We start from the raw sequence: 24539 nt of genomic DNA on the forward strand, positions 1-24539 counted from the left end.
ACCAGTCAAAGAACAAGTATATAGGATTAGCACATTATGAAGAAAAAAGAGAAGCTTTCAGCTCTCTGTCATGGATGATATTTATCACATTTTTCATGACCAGATCTAATAACAGTGCAGAGATAAAATAGGCTTGATGCATCTCTCCTGTGCAGAGAATTTTACAACAGTAACTCCAGGAAATCCAGGAGATGAAACATGTACTTCTCTTCTCTCGCAGTTTTTATTAGAGAAAAATGGAAGGTGTGTGTTGAGGGGGAGGACTTTCACCAAAGTGGGCTTGAATTTTCTGTCTGTTATGCTAATGTATTCATAGAAAAAGCTGGTGCTGAGGGCGGTTCTCCAATTAAGACAAATGAGGCACATTGAATTTCTCCCCCAGGGCACAGCAGGGGTGCTGGCAAAATCTACTTTATTCTTTTCTGTCAGGACTGAACTGGAAACAAAAGCATGAAAATTCAACACATCCACTTACAGAATAATAAAGGCTGTTGTTTAAAGCGTGAAGAGTTTTGGCACCCTTCTGGGGCCTTATGCAAATCACTCTCCCTCTTCACCGCTACCACACCATCCGTCTTGGAAATTAAAGATGTACTTGGTCGGTTAACAGCTGAAAGGAGAAGAGCAGGCTGAAACTCAATTAGATTTGTATTAAGCAAATAAATCAGGACTGACTGATATTGGCTAAACTAAAATGCATTATGGACTGACAGTAATTCTAATTTGATTGACAAATATATGTGGTATGTTATTAACCTAAATGAAAGACAAGAATTTTTTAAAAGGGTTTTATTCTCATAAACAATCCTCTCCCTGCTCTAAACATACACAAAACCATAAACAGAGACCACTGGCTTGGTGCTGTGTATAATCCATGATCAAGGACACAAGAAATCTGTTTTCTGATACATGTTAAGAGTTGAAGGCAAAATTATTCTGCAGAAAGACATTTGTTTTCATTGATTTATTTGGTATAATGCAACAGCTAAACACATTATTTATTGCTTGAATGAAGCACACTAAAATACACTATTTTTCTTATAGTGAGTAATAAAAGCATAGACCTGTATGTGCAGCGTTACTTTTTTCCAGAGTTCTGCAGTACATGATGCTTTTCTATAGCAGGTTATATATAATGGAGCTTCACATGAGGTTCAAAGTTATAAATGAAGATTTCAGGCAAATCCTCCAAGGTTTTAGGAAAAAAAATCTTAAGTAGCATATATATGTTGATATATGTGGTTGGACAAATGAGAAGTTTTCCCTTGTGAGACAATTTTGGGAGTTCTTTTTTTAACTCATTTCCTTGTCTTTGCTGTTTACACTTTTAGAATGCATAGAGATATAAGTCATTACATGTAATATACTCTTAAGTTAATCATTGCACACTAATTTCCTACTTTTGCTTTGGATGTCAGCATCTTCTACTTGCCCCATGTTTTCCTTTCATCTGCAGGAATATCTTTTCCTTCTGGCTACCAGATTAAAGATCCATCCTTGTCTTTCAATGATCACTTTTCTCTTTTCCTACTTGGCTCTTCTTGCCAAGTCCTGCTATGTTTTGTGCTGTATCAGTGCCAGAAAGGTTTCTTCCTCCCCTTAGGAATCTGCCCAAACCTTTGTCCTGTGTGGGCTGCCTCCTGCCACAGTTCTTGCCAATGCCTGTTCTTTACTCTTTGCGTCCTCTTCTCTCCTCAGTGAGCACATAAAAGATACTCCGCTTAAACACTTTCCTTTGACACCCAATCCCCAGTTTTCCTCCCAACACCATCAATAATACTCCTCATTGATACTGAGAGCAAACATCACAGGATGGGACAGTGCCAGTTGCTGGCAGATTTCACACAGTTTCTTCCATCTCAGATTAAATTCTCTATTTTTAGCTTTTCAAGCACCTGCCACGTCACACCACTCAATCGCTACTTTCACTTATCTCTTTCTACTCCCCAGCAGAGCTGGTCACCTGATGGGCTTCTTCTTGTCTCTCCTATTTTGTTCAGGTTTTGCTTCCTTTCCTGATACCTATTCTGAAATTTACCTGAGAAATCAGTTTTTAAAACTTCAATATCCATCCTAACACTCACACACAATCTGCTAATGATAATCTGTACCATTTATTGTGGGTTTAGAATAGTTTTCTTCCATAATATTAATATTTATTTAATTTTTTTTTTTTGTGGGGGGAGTTTCAAACTTTAGTTAACATTCTTCATTTACTTCTTCGATTGGTAAATATGGGAGTAAATATAATTTTCTTGAAGGGCTTTGTTTATGCCTATTAGATTATTAGATTATCCATTTTCTTTCTTTCCGTTTAAGAGCACTGACATCACGGAACTCTGATATGTGTGAGGAACCCATTCTATGGACCTCCATTGAATCTCAGGGTTTATTTATTTCACTTAAAATATATGGTAATATATGCATAACATAAAATCTACTGCATTAACTATTTTTAGGTGTACAGTCAGTAACATTAAATATGTTTATAATGTTTTACAATCATCACTTTCCAGATCTTTACCCTCAACCAGAACTGAAACTATGGACCCAGTTCACAATAACTCTCCATTCCTCCGTGTCCCCACTTTTCTTCTCTCTAAGACTCTGACTACCCTAGGTAGTCATAAGTGGAATCAGATAGTATTGGTCTTTCTGTGATTGCCTGATTTCATTTACCATAACCATAACATCTTAAGGCTCACCCCTGTTTTTAACATCAGAATTTCACTCCTTCTAAAGGCTGAATAGTATTCCATTATATGTTTATATTGCATTTATTTATCCATTCATTTGCTGATAGATGTTTGAGTTGTTTCCACCTTTTGGCTGTTATGAATAAAGATGCTGCGAACATGAGTGTGCAAATGTCAAAGTTTCTGCTGTTAATTCTTTTCGGTATTGAATTTTGAGATTTGACAACACAAATGCAGCATATGATTTTCTTCATGAAACTTTTATCTTGTTTCTTAGACCTGTTCATGTCTCCCTCTTTGCTATAATTCTCACAGCAGTTCATTTCTCTTTGGGGTAATTTTCTGTCAAGATATACATCTTCGTATCTACTCACAAGGCAAAGCTAAGTCAAAACCAAGATGATATTGATGCCCCCTCCCCACCCCTCTTTAAATATGCACTGAGTCTGGGAAAAGGAAAATTGAAGACTCCCAGATCTGTGATCAACTGCCTAATTTAAACAATTTATATCCTGAAGGATATAATTTTCACACCTCAAATTCATATTGAAAGTATTTTTCTGCTTCTTATAGTGCCAGGAGAGGAGTGAAAGCAACACAGGAAACCAGACTTGAGAGGGAGAGATTGACACTTGGGTAATCAAAAGGCTTTGTTCTCTAAAGCCCAGTCAAACAGTGTTGAGCTATCATTCACTACTAACAGAAACAGTTTTCTCTTGCATTGCTGAAATACCAACTACAAATAATGTTAGACTATATTTGAGGCAATAACATGTAATCATTCACAATTCTTTTGAAGGGAATGAGGTTAAGATTTTTTTTTTTTAAAGTCCAAACGCAGAGATCCAAACGCAGAGAGTTTTTAACTACTAGACATTTGGCAATATTATTTTCAGTCTCCTTCCTGCCCTATCCTGTCCCTCATAACCCGTCCCAAAAATCTTTCTGGATTTAATGTTGGAGAGAAAGAGATCCTGCCTTCACTTGAACAGAAGTTCTTGTTTTTCATTTGTTCTGTTGACTTCACTGTATCTTAACTTATAAATGTTGTGAGAGCGGACCGAATTCTGAGTTGCTAGGTTGCATAGTCACTAGCTGTAGAAGCAGATTTCAATCCACAAGTCAGAGCTCAAATTTTCTCCACAGTAAGTAGTCTAGAGCTGTAGGGTAGGTAAAGGTCAGATGGGGTTTGTGGGGGGCGTGGGGGAGGAATGAGACAGGAGAGACAGAAGGGAAGAAAGGAGGAGAGGAGGGAGGGAAGGAAGCAGAGAAGGAAGGAGGGAGAGGGTTTCTTTAAGGGATAAGGATATGTTTTATCTTGCAGATACAAAAAGGGACGGAGCTGGTAATAAGTCTTCAAGGGACATGCAGGGAGTCACAGTGTTTTCACACATGACTGGCAGGCCTGACCCAAGCCAGTGTATACTCCTCGCAAAGTATTCTTGACTGAAAGTGTCCACAGAGCAGTTTTCACCTCAGATGGTTTATTCAAAGCTTTTCTTTATTCAAGTAGGTATAGTCCTGATTTAAGATATTAATAGCCTAGAGACTGGTTTAAAGGCCGAGGTGTCAGTGCTGTGTCTTCTCTTCAGATGGGGGTCCTGTCTCTCTCCACATAGCACATACGGCAGCTCTCTCAGCTTCTCTGGACTCCAAGACCTCTGAATTGAAAGTGTTCTTTCTTAGTTCTTAACATCACATTCCTTTATTTCACTCAAGATAGACTTCAAAAGTAGATATGCAATAAAGCTAATATCCTGTCTGTGTCTCTCAAGGGGTTTATGTGTGGGTGTGTGCTCAGTTGCTAAGTCATGTTCAACTCTTTGTGACACCAGGGACTGTAGCCTGCCAGGCTCCTCTGTCCATGGGATTTCCCAGGCAAGAATACTGGAGCAGGCTGCCATTTCCTTCTCTAGAGGATCTTCCCACCCCAGGGATTGAACCTGGGTTTTCTGCATTGCAGGCAGATTCTTTACTACTGAACCACCTGGGAAGCCCTAAGGGATTTGCAGAGGTATGCCGGAGAAGGCAATGGCAAGCCACTCCAGTACTCTTGCCTAGAAAATCCCATGGATGGAGGAGCCTGGTAGGCTGCAGTCCGTGGGGTCGCTAAGGGTCGGACACGACTGAGCGACTTCACTTTCACTTTTCACTTTCCACTTTTACACATTGGAGAAGGAAATGGCAACCCACTCCAGTGTTCTTGCCTGGAGAATCCCAGGGACAGGGGAGCCTGGTGGGCTTCCGTCTATGGGGTCACACAGAGTCAGACACGACTGAAGTGACTTAGCAGTAGCAGCAGCTTATATTCTTACTTCATTTAAAATATATAATTTATCTACCTACCCACCTACCTATATCTATCTACCTATCATCTACCTCAACTTTTTAATAGAGGGAGCTAGAACACATTTGGGACCAGCGCTACTAGATCAGTTAATCAAAAAGTTGCCAAGAGAGGGGAAACAACAATGGGTACTGCAGAAACTTTTTAAAAAATCATAAGAAATTTTCTTTCATTAGAAAATACTATGAACAGTTATATACTAACAAAATCGACAACCCAAAAGAAATGGATAAATCTCTAGAAACATAGAGCCTGCCAAAACTGAATCAATAAGGAACATATTTTGAATAGACCAATCAGTAGAAGTGAAATAGAACCTGTCAGTTCAGTCGCTAAGTCATGTCTGACTCTGTACGACCCCATGGACTGCAGCACGCCAGGCTTCCCTGTCCATCATCAGCTCCCAGAGCTTACTCAAAGTCATGTCCATCAAGTCAGTGATGCCACCCAACGATCTCATTCTCTGTTGTCCTCTTCTCTTCCCACCTTCAAACTTTCCCAGCATCAGGGTCTTTTCCAATGAGTCAGTTCTTTGCATTAGGTGGCCAAAGTATTGGAGTTTCAGCTTCAGCATCAGTCCTTCCAATGAATACTCAGGACTGGTTTCCTTTAGGATAGACTGGTTGGATCTCCTTGCAGTCCAAGAGACTCTCAAGAGTCTTCTCCAGCACCACAGTTCAAAAGCATCAATTCTTCGGCCATCAGCTTTCTTTATAGTTGAACTCTCACATCCATACGTGACTACTGGAAAAACCATAGCTTTGACTAAATGGACATTTGTTGGCAAAGTAATGTCTCTGCTTTTTGATATGCTGTCTAGGTTGGTCATAATCTGCAATAATAATAATAAAAACTCCCTGCAAACAAAAGTCCAGGACTGGATGGCTTCACTGGGGAATTCTACTAAAAGTATAAAAAAGTATTACACCTATCCTTTTCAAAGTCCATCAAAGACTGAAGAGAGAGAAAGAACACTCTCAAAGTAATTCTATGAAGCCATCATCATCCTGAAACCAAAACCAGACAGACACTAACAAAGAAAATTATTACAGGCCAATATCTTTGGTGAAGATATGTGCAAAAATTCTCAAAAAATATTAGCAAATTGAATCCAATAACACATAAAATGATCATACACCACCATCAGATTAGATTCATCCCAGGGTCACAAGGATGGTTCACATACACAAATCAATCAATGTGATATACCACATCTATATGATCATCTCAATAGATGTGGAAAAATGTTTGATAAAATTCAACTTTCTTTCATGATAAGAAAACCCTTACCAAAGAGGGTATATAGAGAGAACATATCTCAATATAATAAAAACTGTTTATGACAAACCTGCAGCCAACCCTATACTCAACAGTGAAAAGGTGAAAGCCTTCCTGCTAAAATCTGGACCTAAACAAGGATGCCCACTCTCACCACTTCTGTTTAACATAATATTAGAAGTCCTAGCCACAGCAATCAGACAAGAAAAAGAAATAAAAAATATCCAAATCAGAAGGGAAGAGGTAAAATTGTCATTATAGGCATATGATATGATACTCTATATTGGAGAAGGAAATGGCAACCCACTCCAGTGTTCTTGCCTGGAGAATCCCAGGGATGGGGGAGCCTGGTGGGCTTCCGTCTATGGGGTCGCACAGAGTCGGACACGACTGAAGTGACTTAGCAGCAGCAGCAGCATGATACTCTATATAGAAAGCCCTGAAGACTTCACAGAAAAGCTGTTAGAACTGACAGATGAACTCAGCAAGGTAGCAGGATACAAAATTAACTTACAGAAATCTGCTGTATTTCTTTACACTAACAAATATCAGAAAGAGAAAGTAGAGAAACAATCCCGTTTAAAATTGCATCCAAAACAAACAAGCAAAAAACCTAAGAATAAAGCTAATCACAGAGGTAAAAGATTTATATTCTGAAAACTATAAAATAATAATAAAGGAAATCAAATATGATTCAAAGAAATTAAAAGATATCCATGCTCTTGGATTGGAATAATTAATATTGTTAAATAATAATTAATACTGTTAAAGTGGCCATACTACCCAAAGCAATCTGTTGATTTAATGTGATCCCTATTGAATTACCCCTGACATTTTCCACAGAACTAGAACAAATAATCATAAAATTTGTATGGACCTCAAAAAACCTGGAATTGCAACCTAATCCTGAGGAAAAAGAGTGAAGTTGGAGGCATAAACCTTTCAGACTTCAGAAAATACTACAAAACCACAGTACTCAAAATTGCATAGTATTGGCACAAAAACAAACATATAGATAGATCAATGGAACCAAATAGAGTGCCAGAAATAAATCCGTACACCTATGGTCAATTAATCTTTGATAAAGATGGCAAGAATATACAATGGAGAAAAGACAGTCTCTTCAATAATACATAAAAATAAACTCAAAATGGCTTAAAGACTTAAATATAGACACAACACCATAAAACTCCTAGAAAAGAACATAGGCAAAACATTCACTGACATAATTCTTAGCATTATTCTCTTAGATCTTTCTCCCATGGCAATAGAAATAAAAGCAAAAATAAACAAATGGGGCCTAAACAAACTAAGAAGCTTTTGCACAGCCGAGGAAACCATAAACAAAACAAAAAGACAACCTACATGCTGGGAGAAAATATTTGGAAACAAATATTTGTGACAGATAAGGGCTTAATTTCCAAAATATACAGACAGCTCATACAACTCAATATCAAAAAAACCCAAACAACCCAATCAAAAAATGGGCAGAAGACCTAAAAAGATGCTTCTCCAAAGAAAACATACAGATGGCCAACAGGCATACAAAAAGATGCTCAACATTGCTAATTATTAAAGAAATGCAAATCAAAACTACAAGGAAATATCACTTCACACTGATCAGAATGGCCATCATCAAAACGTTCACAAATAATAAATGTTTGAAAAGATGTGGAGAAAAGAGAACTCTATTACACTATTGGGTGGGAATGTAAATTGGTGCAGCCACTATGGAAAACAGTATGAAATCTCCCTAAAAAACTAAGTTCAGTTCATTCAGTTCAGTTCAGTTCAGTTCAGTCGCTCAGTCATGTCCGACTCTTTGCGGCCCCATGGTTCACAGCACGCCAGGCCTCCCTGTCCATCACCAACTACCATATGATCTGGCAATTCCCCTTCTGGGCATATATCTGGGAAAGATGAAAATTTTAATTTGAAAAGTTACATGCACCTTAATGTTCACAGCAGCAGTATTTACAATAGTCAAGACATGGAAGGAATCTATGTCATCAGCAGATAAATGGATAAAGAGGACATGGTGTATATATATATATATATATATATATATATACACACAATGAAATACTACTCAGTCATAAAAATAATGAAATTTTGCCATTTGCAGCAACATGGATGAATCTAGAGATTATTATAGTAAGTGAAGTAAGTCAGAGAAAGTAAAATATCACATGTTATCACTTGGAATCTAAAAAAAAAAAAAAGATATAAATGAACTTATTTACAAAACAAGAAGAGATGCATAGATGTAGAAAACAAACTTATGGTTACCAAAGAGTAAAGTGGGAGGAAAAAATTTGGAATTTGGGATTAACAGATACACAGTATCATATGCAAAATAAACTATATTTACTGTATAGCACAGGGAACTATATACAGTATCTTGTAATAGCTTATAATGGAAAATAACCTGAAGATATATATTTCTATATTATTTTTCTGTAAACCTGAAAATGATACAATATTATAAATCAATTATACTTCAAAAAATTGCCAAGTAATTAGGAATACCTGAAAAATAAATCATTTGTGCTTTAGACATCTATCTAGCAGTCTTTTTGCAAAAGGCTAAAGATGTTTCCACTGATTGGGAAAATCGGTACTTTTTTTTCTTGTACATACTCATAGTATATAGTCTACAGGTTACAGTTTTTTTCTTTCCTGTGAGCTGGAAGTATATAGTCAATTGAGAAACAATGTAAGTAGAATCATTCCGGATGAGTGATTCCTAAACGTTGGCATCTGAATCATTTGGAGGGCTTGTCAAAACAGATTGCCCAGCCCCATCTGTGAATTTTGGATTCAGTAGATCTGGGGTGAGTTATGATAAATGATATTTCTAACAAGTTTCCAGCTGACGCTTATGCTGCTGGTCAATGGATCACTCTTTGAGAACTGCTGTTGTAGGTTTTCATCATACTTTATAGAAAGTGTGTCGTTTTATAGAGAAGGAAGAATGTTGATTAGTACCAGTTGGTTAATATAATGTTGAGAGTGAATATAAATGTATACCTATTTCATGTAATTGATAAATAGCAATCCATATTCACATGCATTTTCCCCAGAGCATTAGTAAATCTGGCATAGCATGTTAATAATGTTAATGTTGTTAATGTGATTAATAATGTTAATAGGTGAGTTTATAAGAGGTAGCAGGGAGTCCTGGAAATGGAATGTTCTTTAAAACCCTTTCTTTTCCCAACTGAGCAAGTTAAGTTCTCAGTGCTTCTTAATCAATAAATTGGGCATGATTATAAATATATCACAGGGCTCTTCTGAAGATGAGGTGATAATATAAAGATTATTTTCAAATATTTTCATCACTATCTTTGATGGCAGGTAGGGAAAAAAATTGGGAAAGCCCATAAGTTCATAGTAGAGAAAAACTTTACTGAGGTCTCTTTATGTCTTAAGAGTGATGATATATTTTGCCTTTTTTTTTGTCTACCATAGATCTATTTGCTTTAATATAAAAATATTTTAGACTTCCCCAATGGTCCAGTGATTAAGAATCCACTTGCCAATGCAGGGGACACAGATCTGATCCCTGGTTCAGGGAGATCCCACATGCTGTGGAGCAACTAAGCCTGTGTGCCACAACTGAGTCAGCGCTCTAGAGCCTGAGCTCCATAACAAAAGCCACCGCAATGCAAAGCTTGCACACTGCACTGAAGAGTAGCCCCTGCTTGCTGCAACTAAAGCCCACGCACAGCAACGAAGACCCAGTGCAGCCAAAAATAAAATAAATAAATCTTAAAGAAAATATTTTACCCAATTTGACATTGTCCATGTTTATCTTTGATTTCTGCTATGAAGAACAAATACCTCAGCTTGAGAAACTTAAGAAAATGTTTTGTGAATAGCAGGTATTGCATGTAATTTTTTTATTATTAGAATTTTGTTTTATTTTGGCAAGCAGGTGAGATATTCATTAGCATATCGATTGACTTTAATGTCTCATTTACAGATTCCTTATGCTGATATTTGGGTTTTAAATGATCCGATATATGATGAGATCTTTTTCTTCCCAGATTAAAATCTTAAAATTTTCTAAATTGAGATTCAGAGATGCACCAAGGTGAATGCCATTTTAAGAGTCCAGTTGACCCATGGATTTATCTCTTAATAAAGTAATAAATTAGGGAACAGTGAATGAATATAACAGCTAATGGCTTCTGTGTTACATCATCATACAATCTCTAGCATAATCAAAAAATTTATATGTACATCTTAAATTTACACAAATGTACTGTTTTAATGTCATTTCCAACAACCTGAAAAAAAAATTCTGAAGTATGCATGATCCATTCAATTATTGTTACTTGAACATCTCTTATGCAAATACTGAACTAGTCTCCATAAATAATACAGAGACAAATAAAACACAATCCTTCCTTGATTCTTGAGAAACTCGACAACTTCCCATTTTAGCAAATGACCAGAGAGACCTGCTAAACTTATCCACTTAAAGATAACGACCCACTTATAATAAGTAATCTTCAACAACATGGCTGAAATAACAAACTGGAGTCAGACAAAAGTTGGTGTGAATCAAAGCTCAACCACTTCCTAGGTATGTGATGGTGGAAAGGTAACCTTCTTAAACCTGATCTTTCTACTTGTCAGTTTTTCAAGCTGTAAAATGGTGCTAAAATTATTTGCCATGTGGGGTCTTGTGAAGAGTGGACATAATATATTTAAAGTGTGAAAAACAGGGCCCAGCACTTAGATTTCCCATCCCTGCTTCTTCATGCTTATCTACTAGCTTGAGCTCATGAGCTGGTCTGACACGGAGCCTGGTGAACATGGGAATGTAGTTGCCTTGATTTAGGTTCAGATCACATTTCTGAGAATTGTGACCAGGAGGATAAAGGGATACAGTGAGTTGTGAACAACGAACAACCTGTGGCTGCTCTTGTCAGAAGAAGGCAATGGCCATCACACTGATTTTTGATATCATGTACTGTCCCTCCTCCCGCTAGTGAGAATGAAAAAGGGAAGAGTCCACCTGCAATTGATGGAACTCTTACTCAACTTTGTGGTTCAACTGGGGGCATACCACAGGTTTTACATTAGAGATGAAAATCTAAAGTAAGCTTTTTCTCTCATGAAATTCTACTTTGGGTAGTAGAAATGTTTCTCTATAAGAGAAACTAAAGGATTAGGCTGTATTCATTTTCTCTTTCAATTTTTGAAAACTCTAAAAGTAGATGGGTGCTTAGAAAGAGTTCACATAAAAATTCTCAGGAAACAAAAGTCAACCTAGAAGTGCTAATATTATGTTTAAAGACAAAGAAATTATGCATGATCCAACTGCTCAGAATTACACAGCCAAACCAAAGTTCATAGATATAAAAATTAGATAATTTTGCAAAAAGATAAGAGTTTACCATCTACTTTGATTCTATCCATAGTTCTTTTTCACTTTTCAGAGACAAATTAGAAGCTTCAGGTGGGCCCATATGTATTTATAAGCCTATATGGGCTTCCCTGATAGCTCAGCTGGGAAAGAATCTGCCTTCAATGCAGGGGACCCCAGTTCGATTCCTGGGTTGGGAAGGTCCCCTGGAGAAGGGATAGGCTACCCACTCCAGTATTCTTGGGCTTCCCTGGTGGCTCAGACAGTAAAGAATCCACTTGTAATTCAGGAGACCTCGGTTGGGAAGATCCTCTGGAAGAGGGCATAGCAACCCACTCCAGTATTCTTGCCTGGAGAATCAACATGGACAGATGAGCCTGGCAGGCTACAGTCCATGGGGTCACAAAGAGTTGGACACAACTGAGTGGCTAAGCACACACACAACATATGTATTTTTGTGTGATATATGTAAATATATACATACACACACACACTGTTGGGGTTCAGAAAACATTATTGCAATATATGTTATATTGGCATATATAAAGCTCATGCCTGTGCTTAGTGGCTCAGTCGTGTCTGACTCTGCGATACTTTGGACTGTAGCCCTCCAGGCTCCTCTGTCCAAGTGATTTTTCAGGCAAGAATACTGGAGTGGGTTGCCAATTCCCTCACTAGGGGATTTTCCTAACCCAGGGATTGAACCTATGTCTCCTATATCTCCTGCATTGCAGGAGGATTCTTTATCCACACTGAGTCATTGGAGAAGCCTCAGAATATTGAATACTTAAAGCTAAAGAATTTTGAGAAATAGTAGATACAGGAAGAACTCTCTGACCTCCTCCTTTCCTGAGGTAGATCATAAAACAACCATGTGACAGGTGCCCTCCTTTGGTAGACAAGAGCATCCTTACCTCTGAAGATGGCAGGACACCAGGAGGAACCCAAATGAGCTGGTCTTGCTAGGTTTCCCCCAGTTTACTACACTTAGCTCATTCCCTTTTTCACATTACATTTTCCCATAAGTTTTCACTTTTCATCAAACCTAGTATAAAAACATTTAGGCTTAAATGTTTCTTTGGTCTTTATTTCTTATGAAAGCTATTGTGCCATGTAAAACTTACACTAAGTAAATCTGTATTTTTTTCTCCTGTCAATCTGTTTCTTTCGGTTTAGTTTTCAGGTCTAGCATCTGTCTCTGTCACTTTAGTTTCCTGGTCTAGGAAGAAAAATTTTTCTTCCTCTACCATATATACATACATGTGTAGGTGACAATTTCAACTTACATACTAATTGAATGCTTTCTCTTTCGTATTACTGGCAGCAAAAATCTCCTCAAGAAACCTTTATAAATTTACTAGATAGGGAGGCCTGGCGTGCTGTGATTCATGGGGTCGCGGAGAGTCAGACACGACTGAGCGACTGAACTGAACTGAACTGAAAAGAGCAAGTACCTTGGCACACATTGTTTAATACTGCTTTCACTTCATCTTCTCTACATTGTGAAAGCCTAATATAAACAGTAGCAATAGATTTTGACTTATGGTAATTCACACCCAAAGTTCTTTGCCAAAATACCCTATGTTATTACTTGTTGACCTAAAAGCAGGCAGGTCACAAATTATATTTCTCAGCAGCCTCCCTTCTTGTGTCCTGGTATATAAAATCATTCCTTCCTCCTCTTTCCTCTTCACTTGCCTGGACCTTTGACTGTTGGACACGATGCAATTCCTGTTCTAAGAGCTTGTTAATAAAATATATAGGACTGGCTGTTCTAAGAACCTGATTATACCAAGCAGGATATAAATTAACTGTCTGTCAGTAATTAAATATGGAATTTATGGTCCCTCCTTTTTTTCTAAGAAGTTTGTCATCAAGGTCTTGGTGAAAATATAACATTAAATAATCCTTATGAAAAAATTATATTTGATTTACAGAATTTTTTCTCTAAGAACATAATTTACCAATCTGCTTTTTTTTGAAGTATAGTTGATTTACAAGATTGTGTCCATCTCTGCTGTATAGTTAAGTGTACCAATCTACTTTTAGTTAAGAATTGCCTAATGATGAATGCAGTTCTATTATTTACCAGCAACTAGTATTCAAATGTAGATCTAAAAAAAAAAAAGTAAAAATTTTTAATGATACTCTGAAATCTTTTAATCTTTTAATGATACTCTGAAATCCTCTGAAATCTAGTAGGCAAAGTACTAAAATTAACTATTTACAAATAAACAAAAGCTGTTTGCCAAATTTGTAATTTCTCATGTAATAAGTTAATATATATAATTCATATACATATCCCAAAGTGAATCTCCATATTGGTTGTGGCATAAAATTTGCTGGCAAAGTATTGGAATTTAAATATAACCATACATTAATAATAGATAATTAAATAAATGTCCATCAATAGGTGAAATGATAAAGGTGTGAGATATGCACACATACACACACACACACACACAGACACACAATATGGAATATTACTCAGCCATAAAAAGAATGAAATAATGCCATGCACAACAACGTGTATGAACCTAGAGATGATCATATTAAGTGAAATAAATCAGAGAGAGAAAGGCAAATATCATATGATATCACTTATTTGTATAAATCTAAAAAAAAATGATACAAAGACTTTCCTGGTGGTTCGGGGGCTGAGACTCTATGCTCCCAATGCAGGGAGCCCTGATTGACCCCTCGTCAGGGGTTTAGATCTCACATACCCCAACTAAGAGTCCCTGTGTCACAGCTGAAAGACCCTGCAAGCTGAAATGATCAAAGATCACAGGTTTTGTAACTAAGACCTGGTGCAGCTAAATAAATAAATATATTTTTAAAAGATACAAATGAACTAAATTACAAAACAGAAATAGGTTCACAATCATAGAAAATGATTTTATGGTTACCAAAGAGGATGTGGAGGGTGGGGGTGGACAGGTAATTTAGGAGTTTGGGATTAACAGATACCCACAACTACATATGGGCTTCCCTGGTGGCTCAGATGGTAAAGAATCCACCTGCAATGCAGAAGACCTGGGTTTGATCCTGGGTTGGGAAGATCCCCTGGAGGAGGGCATGGTAACCCACTCCACTAGTCTTGCCTGGAGAATCCCTGTTGACAGGGGAGCCTCGCGGGGTCTCAAAGAGGTGGACTATATATAAGATGGGTAAACAAGGACCTACTCTAAAGCACAGGAAACTATACCCAATATCTTGTAATAACATAAAATGGGAAAGAATCTGAAAAAGACCTGAATCACTTGGCTGTACACTTGAAACTAGCGTAACATTTTAAATTAATTATACCTTAATAAAAATTTAAAAAATCATTATACATGTAATAAATCCTTTTGCATTTTGTCATTTGCCTTTCACTTTGTGGTAGGATTTTTGTTTTGTGTTCTGTTTTACCAATCAGAAAAACAATTAAATTTTACATGTCAAATATAAAAAAAAAGATTGTTAAAATCTAAGTTAAAAAACAAAACCCAAGAGTACTTATTCTATCAGTGAACTTTTCTTTATCCTTTCCTTTTTAGCAAGGAAAATGTGACAAGTTTTCTAGAAACAGCATGTTGTTCACATTGGACAAAAACAAGCTGCTCTGATTTGGGGTGGTACAATTAGATTTCTGTCAAACTTAAAACTCACTCAATCCTTCCCAAAATGAAGTATCAGTATTTGCTTCCTTATGCAGGGAAAAAACCAAGTGTGCATGGTCACATAAAAACAAATAAACAGCTTGTCATGAAGTTCATGATAAAGAATGACTGAATCCCGGAAGCTGTTTTTGTAAGGCTTAAATATAGGGTCCACAAAATAATAGTGGTCAAAGTTCTTCAAATAGAATATTTATTCTAAATTACTGATGCCTGCTCAGATTTAGCTTAAAATGCTCCCATACCATCAGAAGATGAAGTGTTTACATGAAAATGGAAATGCCTACTTTTTTTTCCCCCCACATGAAACTGAAATTGTTCACAGGTCACAGCTAAAAGAGCAGGGAATGTCCAAACTGACTGTCCTTTTTTAATTTCTCAGCTTGGCATTGCGCATGTCAGTGGAATGTATCTGTACAAACAGCATACTTTACATTCAGGAAGTGATATTTCAGAATGATCTTTTATAAAACAATGCTTCATTTTTTGTGATTTGGGGTAAAGCCAAGGCAAAATTTAGATTTCTTCTATTTCATAAATGAACTCTATAATAAACAAAACAAAATCTATAAAGTAGATTTATAATACGACCATTTTATGAGATTCAACAGAACTGCAAAATATCACATTTGACAAAATTAATGCTGATGAAAATACTTGCTGCCAGCAGCTCTTATAATTACAAGGAAAGGCAATTGGTAATGAATTCTTTTAACTCGGGATTTCAAATCTCAGGACTGAATGTTGCCCATTATTGGAGTTCAAAGGCATCTATCTCTAGAATTGTTCTTTTAATGCTTGTTGGATGGCTTTAGTTGTTCTTTTCTTGTAGGCACACAATTGTCGTCTTGATCTTTGTGATAAAAAGAGCTTCACTGGATCTTTGTAGTGAACTCAGTTGGCTTGGTAACATGCTGGTAGTCAGAATTCCAAAGTGGGGAAACAAAGGCTTAGAAATTATAGGCTGAGAACTGTTTGTTCAGGACTGTGGGAATCTTACCCCGGCCTGGGGAACCAATGGACTCTCTTCATTAGATCCACATTCATCCATAAACTCCCCAAATCCTTGCCCTTTTGTCTTTTCCTGAACTAGAGTTTTAACCACAATAAAAACAAATGTGGCAACTTCTTTTGTAAATCAATTCATACCAACATTCCCAGCATGCTTTAATTCTTCCCCTCCATGTCATAATTCCAAAAGAATGACATTAACTTATTCAACGTTACATTTATTTCCATAATAAGGATGTGTCAAGGGGCAAGACTTAAAGGCAAAAAAAAAAAAAAAAAAAAGGCTTCCTTTAGGCCTATTTGAATGGTGATGAGTTGCCTTTCTCTCTGTCCAGATAAGGTCCTTTTTCCTAAGTTAATGAAATGACCAAATAAAGTCCAGTATGACTTTTTAAACTGCTTCATTTGAAAAGTCAGTAAAATTGAAGCATAATCTGGTAAAATTAATTCCATTGAAAAATACCATAGACTAGAAAGAGAATAGCAACTTCACATTTAAAAAACCCCCAAAAACTGGGCATAAAGGTATCCTTAAACCAACTGACACTATGTCATCTGATTACACAACTGTGACTTGGAAATGCCAGGAATTTTCCTTTGTGAGTCTGAATAATGCAAGTTGAATTCAGCAGTGTTCATATAAATACTCTAATTACACTGAAGTTTTATCAGCGGGAAGTCATGGAAAGTATATGAAATACTGGATAAACATTTTAAAAGCAAGAACCATTCAAGGTAGACAAAAAACAGGGCAGTCATAACAATGGTAGCAACCACAACTACAGCAAACGAGGGACACTGGTAGCTCAATGATTTTTAGGAGCCTAGGACTGAACTATTTTTCTTTCATTTTTATTTCCCACCATTGTTCTAAGTAAAATACTTGAAAATTGGGAAAGATGAAGTCTGAGACACTGAAATGCTTGAAGAATTCTAAGTAGTGTCTTGTGAGAAAAAGTAAAAAGAAACCTGAATAATGGTGGTTCAGATAAATGGAAACTCAGGGTATTTCACCTTGGAGCTTAGAGCTGCAAACAAAAATCTAGGACAAAAACAAATTCCTTTTAGGAACACTTTTAAAACTTCTGTTCAAATCAGAAAAAATGCTTTTCCAACGTGATGTCATGTATACATGAACGTGGGTCACTTTGTTTCTACATAGTCTTAGGTGACTTCTAAATTTCCTTCTGAAATGTGCAGACCCTTAGTGTGGTCTAAGGACTGAGGCTAAAGCTGAAACTCCAATACTTTGGCCACCTCATGCGACGAGTTGACTCACTGGAAAAGACTCTGATGCTGGGAGGGGTTGGGGGTGGAAGGAGACGGGAATGACAGAGAATGAGATGGCTGGATGGCATCACCGACTCTATGGACATGAGTTTGAGTGAACTCCAGGAGTTGGTGATGGACAGGGAGGCCTGGCGTGCTGTGATTCATGGGGTCGCAAAGAGTCGGACACGACTGAGCAACTGAACTGAACTGAATGTCTCTAGTGCTGTTAGGAAACTGTTAGGAAACTGCTTGCCTGACCGGGCAGGATGAAAGCTTGCATGAGCTGTCGCACAGTAGGAGGTCCCGGTGAAGAACAGTGGCTGTGCTGCCACTGAAAACTAACTGTGAGAATTCAGTAGGAGCCAGAAGGAGGAGGGAGGAGACATATATCCTGCCAACATCTAGAAGCTTTCACTCTGGAATCCATCTTGGCTGAGAGATGCATGCACCACCAAGGAGGATCCTGAATTGGACCAAATATAGGTACAAGCAAGATGGTTGGCCAGAGACAACCTGGAAACTAATCCTATCACCATTAAACGTGAGACTGTGAGTCACGTGGCAGAGCAGTTCTCCTGGGCTCCCTTACCCCTACTGCTCTCCGCCTGGGTGCCCTTTCCTAATAAAGTCTCTTAGTTGGCGGCACATGTATCTCTTTGGACAATTCATTTCCGTGTTAGACAAGAGCCCGTTCTTGGGCCCTGGAAGGGGCCCCCCTTCCTCATCAGTGCCGCCCTTGATGAGTGACTGAGCAATTTATGGCTTCACACAGGAGGAAAAGAAGTAATGAGAAATAAATGATGCCATTTACTTTTGGTTAGATTCATAGTTTACTCTTTCTGCCCTTAAAGTGATGGAGTGAGGAAGCCAGTCTAAATTTGTCATCACAAAGTTGATGAATGATCACTGCCATGTTTGCCTTTTCCTTACCTTGGTCTTCCTTCTTTCTTTCCTCTCTTCCTTCCTTTCTTTTTTTCCCCCACTATTTTGTTGTATATTTGTTAAATGTCACTTTACTTTCTGAAAATAGAAATTAAATAAATATAAATACATATTAATATAGTAAGGAAAACATCTCCTAAAAAAATTTTTAAATATACTTTTCAAGCAATGTACAGTGCAAGGCAGACATTTTATGGATACTGTCTTTTAGGCCATAGTTGCCTCATCTGCTTGTTTTCTTTTTGACAAGATGATCTTTGTACACCAACATTCTGTGACTCAAGAAAATGAGTAGCTCCAAATGTGAAGAAAGCTGATCTCCGAAGAATTGATGCTTTTGAACTGTGGTGCTGGAGAAGACCCTTGAGAGTCCCTTGGACTGCAAGGAGATCCAACCAGTCCATTCTAAAGGAGATCAGTCCTGGGTATTCATTGGAAGGACTGATGCTAAAGCTGAAACTCCAATACTTTGGCCACCTCATGCGACGAGTTGACTCACTGGAAAAGAGTCTGGTGCTGGGAGGGATTGGGGGTGGGAGGAGACGGGGACGACAGAGAATGAGATGGCTGGATGGCATCACCGACTTGGTGGACATGAGTTTGAGTGAGCTCTGGGAGTTTGTGATGGACAGGGAGGCCTGGCGTGCTGTGATTCATGGGGTTGCAAAGAGTCGGACATGACTGAGCGACTGAACTGAACTGAAATAAGCAAATAAATCTTTATTCTCAAATTTTCTTTTTTGAGCAGTAAATGAAACAAATTTTCAGGTGTAGGTTGTGGCTTAACTCATGGGTCTTCATACTGGCTGAATGTCAAAATTGCTACAAAGTTGTTAAGTATAGATTTCTAGGTATCAACGCAAATGTATTGAATCAGAACATTTAGCAATCTGGCCTGGAAATTTGTGTGTGTGTGTGTGTGTGTTTAATTTAACAAATATTTCCCTGAGAAATCTGATGAAAGGCTGAAATGACCCAACTGGATTCCCACAGAACAATAAAGGAAAAATTCTATTTTAAACCCGAGCCACAGAGCCCATTTTTTATAACTGCATGATTAGCTATCTAAAAAAAAAAAAAAAAAGCATCACTTCTGGCATAAGCATAATTCTCATTTGATACATAACTGCATATATATACTTATTTTTATGTTTTGTATTGCTATTTTTATTCATTTTTCAAGTTGCATGTATTAAATAAATATATTTATTCTCATGTTAACCTCCCATCAAAAAACCTGGAAACTTAATCTCCCTCATCAGCTTAAAACACATGGGTCCAACTCTTCCATATACTGATGGTATTCTTTCAATTTTCTCCTTTTTTGCCTCACTCAAAGTAAGTTTTTCTAGTTTGTAAACAAGCACCCATTACAGGCTCAGTAAAGAGAAAGGCACAAACAACAAGCTGTTTTTATATATACTTCACAGGACAAAATAAAAACAATTCTCTGGGAATACTTTTGTGTTTTGACAATCACGTGTTTTTGAATTGAGAAAAGGTTTTCAAGAGTAAAAAATGGACTATGTGAGTTTTATGAAGTTATTTCCTGTTCCTGCTGGGTTGAGCAGAAATTCTCTGGTAGCCTCACTGGTAAAATATTCAGCAAAACAGAGCACTCTTCCTGTTTCTACAACTACTGCTCTACTCCAAGCCACCATAATCTTTCAGTAGACTGTCAGAGCTTCCTTGATTGATCTATAACAAATCCTGGCCCCATCTCATACAGCAGCCAATATTAAATCTATATTGCATCTTTCAAAGCTCAAAGTCTTTGTAAGGGGAAAAAAATCTCTTCCTTAACCACCTTAGGTTCTCTTACTGGGGCCCTATAAATCAGACTGGCCACAAACAGATTAAGAAAACCAAAACCAAACAGGTTTATTAACATGTGTGTCACACAGGTACACATGGGAGTACTCAGTGCTGGGTAACTCAAAGAAGTGGTTAGAGCCTTGGCTTAATATATACTGTCAGGCTAAACAAAGGAAAAGGGCAGATTTGAACAGTTGCTAATCAGGGAAAGGAGTGGATGCAGAGAGAAGGGAGGAACTGGTAAGAAAGAATAGTGCTTCACTGGGGCTGGGTCATGGTCCCATCTCATAGGATACACATAACAATATCTTTGGGCTTTCTTATAGAACTAAAATCCCAGCAAATGGAAGATGTTAGCTTTCTTCATTCCAGAGAAGGTCACTGGACCTTATTCTACCCAGAGAAGTTTGATAGCCTTGAGAAGCTCATCAGGAGACCAAATGAAGACAGATTAAAGGAATGCAAGCCCTGCACGTACCCTGATCCTTATTGGCAACCCCGCCTTTGAACCATTGCTATGAAACTCCTCACCAAGTCTTCTGGGTTGGGACACACAGTTTTCAGGCACAAGCCTGCTGTGTCCCCCTTTGCCTAGCAAAGCAATAAAGCTATTCTTTTCTACTTCACCTGAAACTCTGTCTCTGAGATTTGATTTGGCATCAGTGCAGAGTCTGAATTTTTACCATCAATAGTGCAAACATCATTTGACAAATATAATAATAATTTGCTTGTTTATTCACTCATTTTATATTTCTTTATCCATTAGAATAAAAGACAAAACTGTCTCTGTTTTGTTAATTATAACATCTTTAGCAACCAAAACATAGAAATACAGGAACAGTAGGTATGGAATAATATTTGCTGAATGAATGAATAATTAATCCTAAATATGGGCAGAAGTCTAATCAAGTGTATTCATTCATTCATTTCTAAAACAAGAAGATTCAAAAAAATCTGTAAAGAACAATATAAAACTTTAGAATATCCAAAATAAATTGCCGGATTTCTTTTTTATGTGTGTAGAAGCCTCTAGGGAATACTTGGTCCTGTATCACTTAAGAAACATTTTATAACCTTGTAAAGTAGAAAGTAGGAAGTAGAATGGCAAAAGTAAGAGTAGGAATGTAAAGTAGAAAGTAGGAATGCAAAAGTAGGAAGTCAAGAGACACCTGGTGTATCAGGCAAATTTGGCCTTGGAGTACAAAATGAAGCAGGGCAAAGGCTAACAGAGTTTTGCCAGGAGAACTCACTGGTCATAGCAAATACCCTCTTCCAACAAAATAAGAAAAGACTCTACACATGGACATCACCAGATGGTCAATACCAAAATCAGATTGATTCTATTCTTTGTAGCCAAAGATGAAGAAGCTCTGTAGAGTCAGCAAAAACAAGACTGGGAGCTGACTGTAGTTCAGATCATGAACTTATTGCCAAATTCAGAATTAAATTGGAGAAAGTACGGAAAACCAGGTATGATCTAAGTCAAATCCCTTACAATTATACAGTGGAAGTGGCAAATAGATTCAAGGGATTAGATCTGATAGACAGAATGCCTGAACTATGGATGGAGGTCCATGACATTGTACAGGAGGCAGTGATCAAGACCATCAAAAGAAATACAAAAAGGAAAAATGGTTGTCTGAGGAGGGATTACAAATAGTTGAGAAGAGAAGCACAAAAGCAAAAGAGAAAAAGGAGAAAAAAAGGCAAAGGAGAACAGGAAAGGTATACCCATTTGAATGCAGAGTTCCAAAGAATAGCAAGGAGAGATAAGAAAGCCTTCCTCAGTGATCAATGCAAAGAAATAGAGGAAAACAATAGAATGGGAAAGACTAGAGATCTCTTCAAGAAAATTAGAGGTACCAAAGGAAAATTCCATGAAAAGATGGGTACAATAAAGGACAGAAATGGTATGGAGCTAACAGAAGCAGAAGATGCTAAGAAGAGGTGGCAAGAATACACAGAAGAACTATACAAAAAAGATCTTCATGACCCAGGTAACTACAGTGGTGTGATCACTCACCTAGAGCCAGACATCCTGGAATGTGAAGTCAAGTGGGCCTTAGGAAGCATCACTACAAATAAAGCTAGTGGAGGTGATGGAATTCCAGTTTAGCTATTTCAAATTCTAAAAGATGATGCTGTCGGAGTGTTGCACTCAATAAGCCAGCAAATTTGGAAAACTCAAATTTTTGAGTGGCCCAGGACTGGAAAAGGTCAGTTTTCATTCCAATCCCAAAGAAGGGTAATGCCAAAGAATGTTCAAACTACCACACAATTGCACTCATCTCACTTGTTAGCAATGTTCAAAATTCTCCAAGCCAGGCTTCAACAATACATGAACCATGAACTCTCAGATGTCCAAGCTGGTTTTAGAAAAGGCAGAGGAACCAGAGATCAGATTGCCAACATCTGCTGGATCATAGAAAAAGCAATCGAATTCCAGAAAAACATCTACTTCTGCTTCATTGATTACACCAAAGCCTTTGACTGTGTAGATCACAAGAAACTGGAAAATTCTTGAAGAGATGGGAGTACCAGGCCACCTTACCTACCTCCTGAGAAATCTGTATGCAGGACAAACAGCAATAGTTTAACTGGACATGGAACAACAGACTGGTTCCAATTTGGGAAAGGAGTACGTCAAGGCTGTGTATTGTCAGCCTGCTTATTTAACTTACATGCAGAGTACATCATGCAAAATGCTGGGCTGGATGAAGCACAAGTTGGAATGAAGATTGCCAACAGAAATATCAATAACCTCAGAGACGCAGATAACACCACTCATGGCAGAAAGTGAAAAGGAACTGAAGAGCCTCTTGAAGAAAGTGAAAGAGGAGAGTGAAAAAGTTGGCTTAAAGCTCAGCATTCAGAAAACTAAGATCATGGCATCTGGTCCCATCACTTCATGGCAAACAGATGGAGAAACAATGGAAACAGTGACAGACTTTATTTTTTTGGGCTCCAAAATCACTGCAGATGGTGACTGCAGCCATGAAATTAAAAAACGCTTACTCCTTGGAAGAAGAGCTATGACCCACCTGGACAGCATATTAAAAAGAAGAGACATTACTTGGCCAACACAGGTCTGTCTAGTCAAAGCAATGGTTTTTCCAGTAGTCATGTATGGATATGAAAGTTGGACTATAAAGAAAGCTGAGCTCTGAAGAAGTATGCTTTTGAACTGTGGTGTTGGAGAAGACTCTTGAGAGTCCCTTGGACTGCAAGGAGATTCAACCAGTCAATCCTAAAGAAAATCAGTCCTGAATATTCACTGGAAGGCTGAAGCTGAAACTCCAATACACTGGCCACCTCATGTGAAGTACTGACTCATTGGAAAAGACCCTGATGCTGGAAAGATTGAAGGTAGGAGGAGAAGGGGATGACAGAGCATGAGATGGTTGGATGCATCAGTGACTTGATGGACATGAGTTTGAGCAAGCTCCAGGAGTCGGTGATGGACAGGGAAGGTTGGTGTGCTGCATCCATGGGGTAACAAAGAGTTGGACATGACTGAGTGACTGAATTGAACTGAAACTAGAAAGTAACTTGTAGAAGACTGATTGTCATGAAAATAATCTTATGCACAGATAAGCAAATCAATTCTAATTTGTGGAGTTTCAAATCAGCTCCCCTGTTGTAGAAGAAACCAGTTTTTTATTTATTTGGAAATTCATTTCAGTATTGCTAATTTATTTATCTGTCTGTTCTTTCGATTCTCCTTTGAACCAGTTGTAACAACTTCTTGCCAGTTTCACTATTCAATTTATGAATTAAAAACACATCTTTTACATATATCCATTTTATGTTTATGAGAGTTATAATTTTACCTTCTTTTGAAATTTGTCCCTTAACAATTTGAAGATATACTTTATGTGTTTTTTTTTCTTTTTGTATAACTTTGATGTGATCATTTTAGTGCTGGCAGGTTAATGTCCCTGAGTTTGTTTGCTTATCTGTGATGATTAAGTGCACTATTATCTGGGATGTAAAAGGAAACATGGAAGAAATAGGTTGAAAGGCCAAGATGAGCATAAACGTGCAAGGATACTGGATGTTAAATGGTAGAAAACTGAAGGATGATACTGCCTGAAAAGAAGGCATTCATTTGTTAATTAGGACTCATTTTAGTTTTTGTA

The sequence above is a fragment of the Moschus berezovskii genome, chromosome 8 (genome assembly GCF_049115385.1).
Source record: "Moschus berezovskii isolate FMDL1 chromosome 8, NW_MosBer_1.0, whole genome shotgun sequence".
NCBI lineage: Eukaryota > Metazoa > Chordata > Mammalia > Artiodactyla > Moschidae > Moschus > Moschus berezovskii.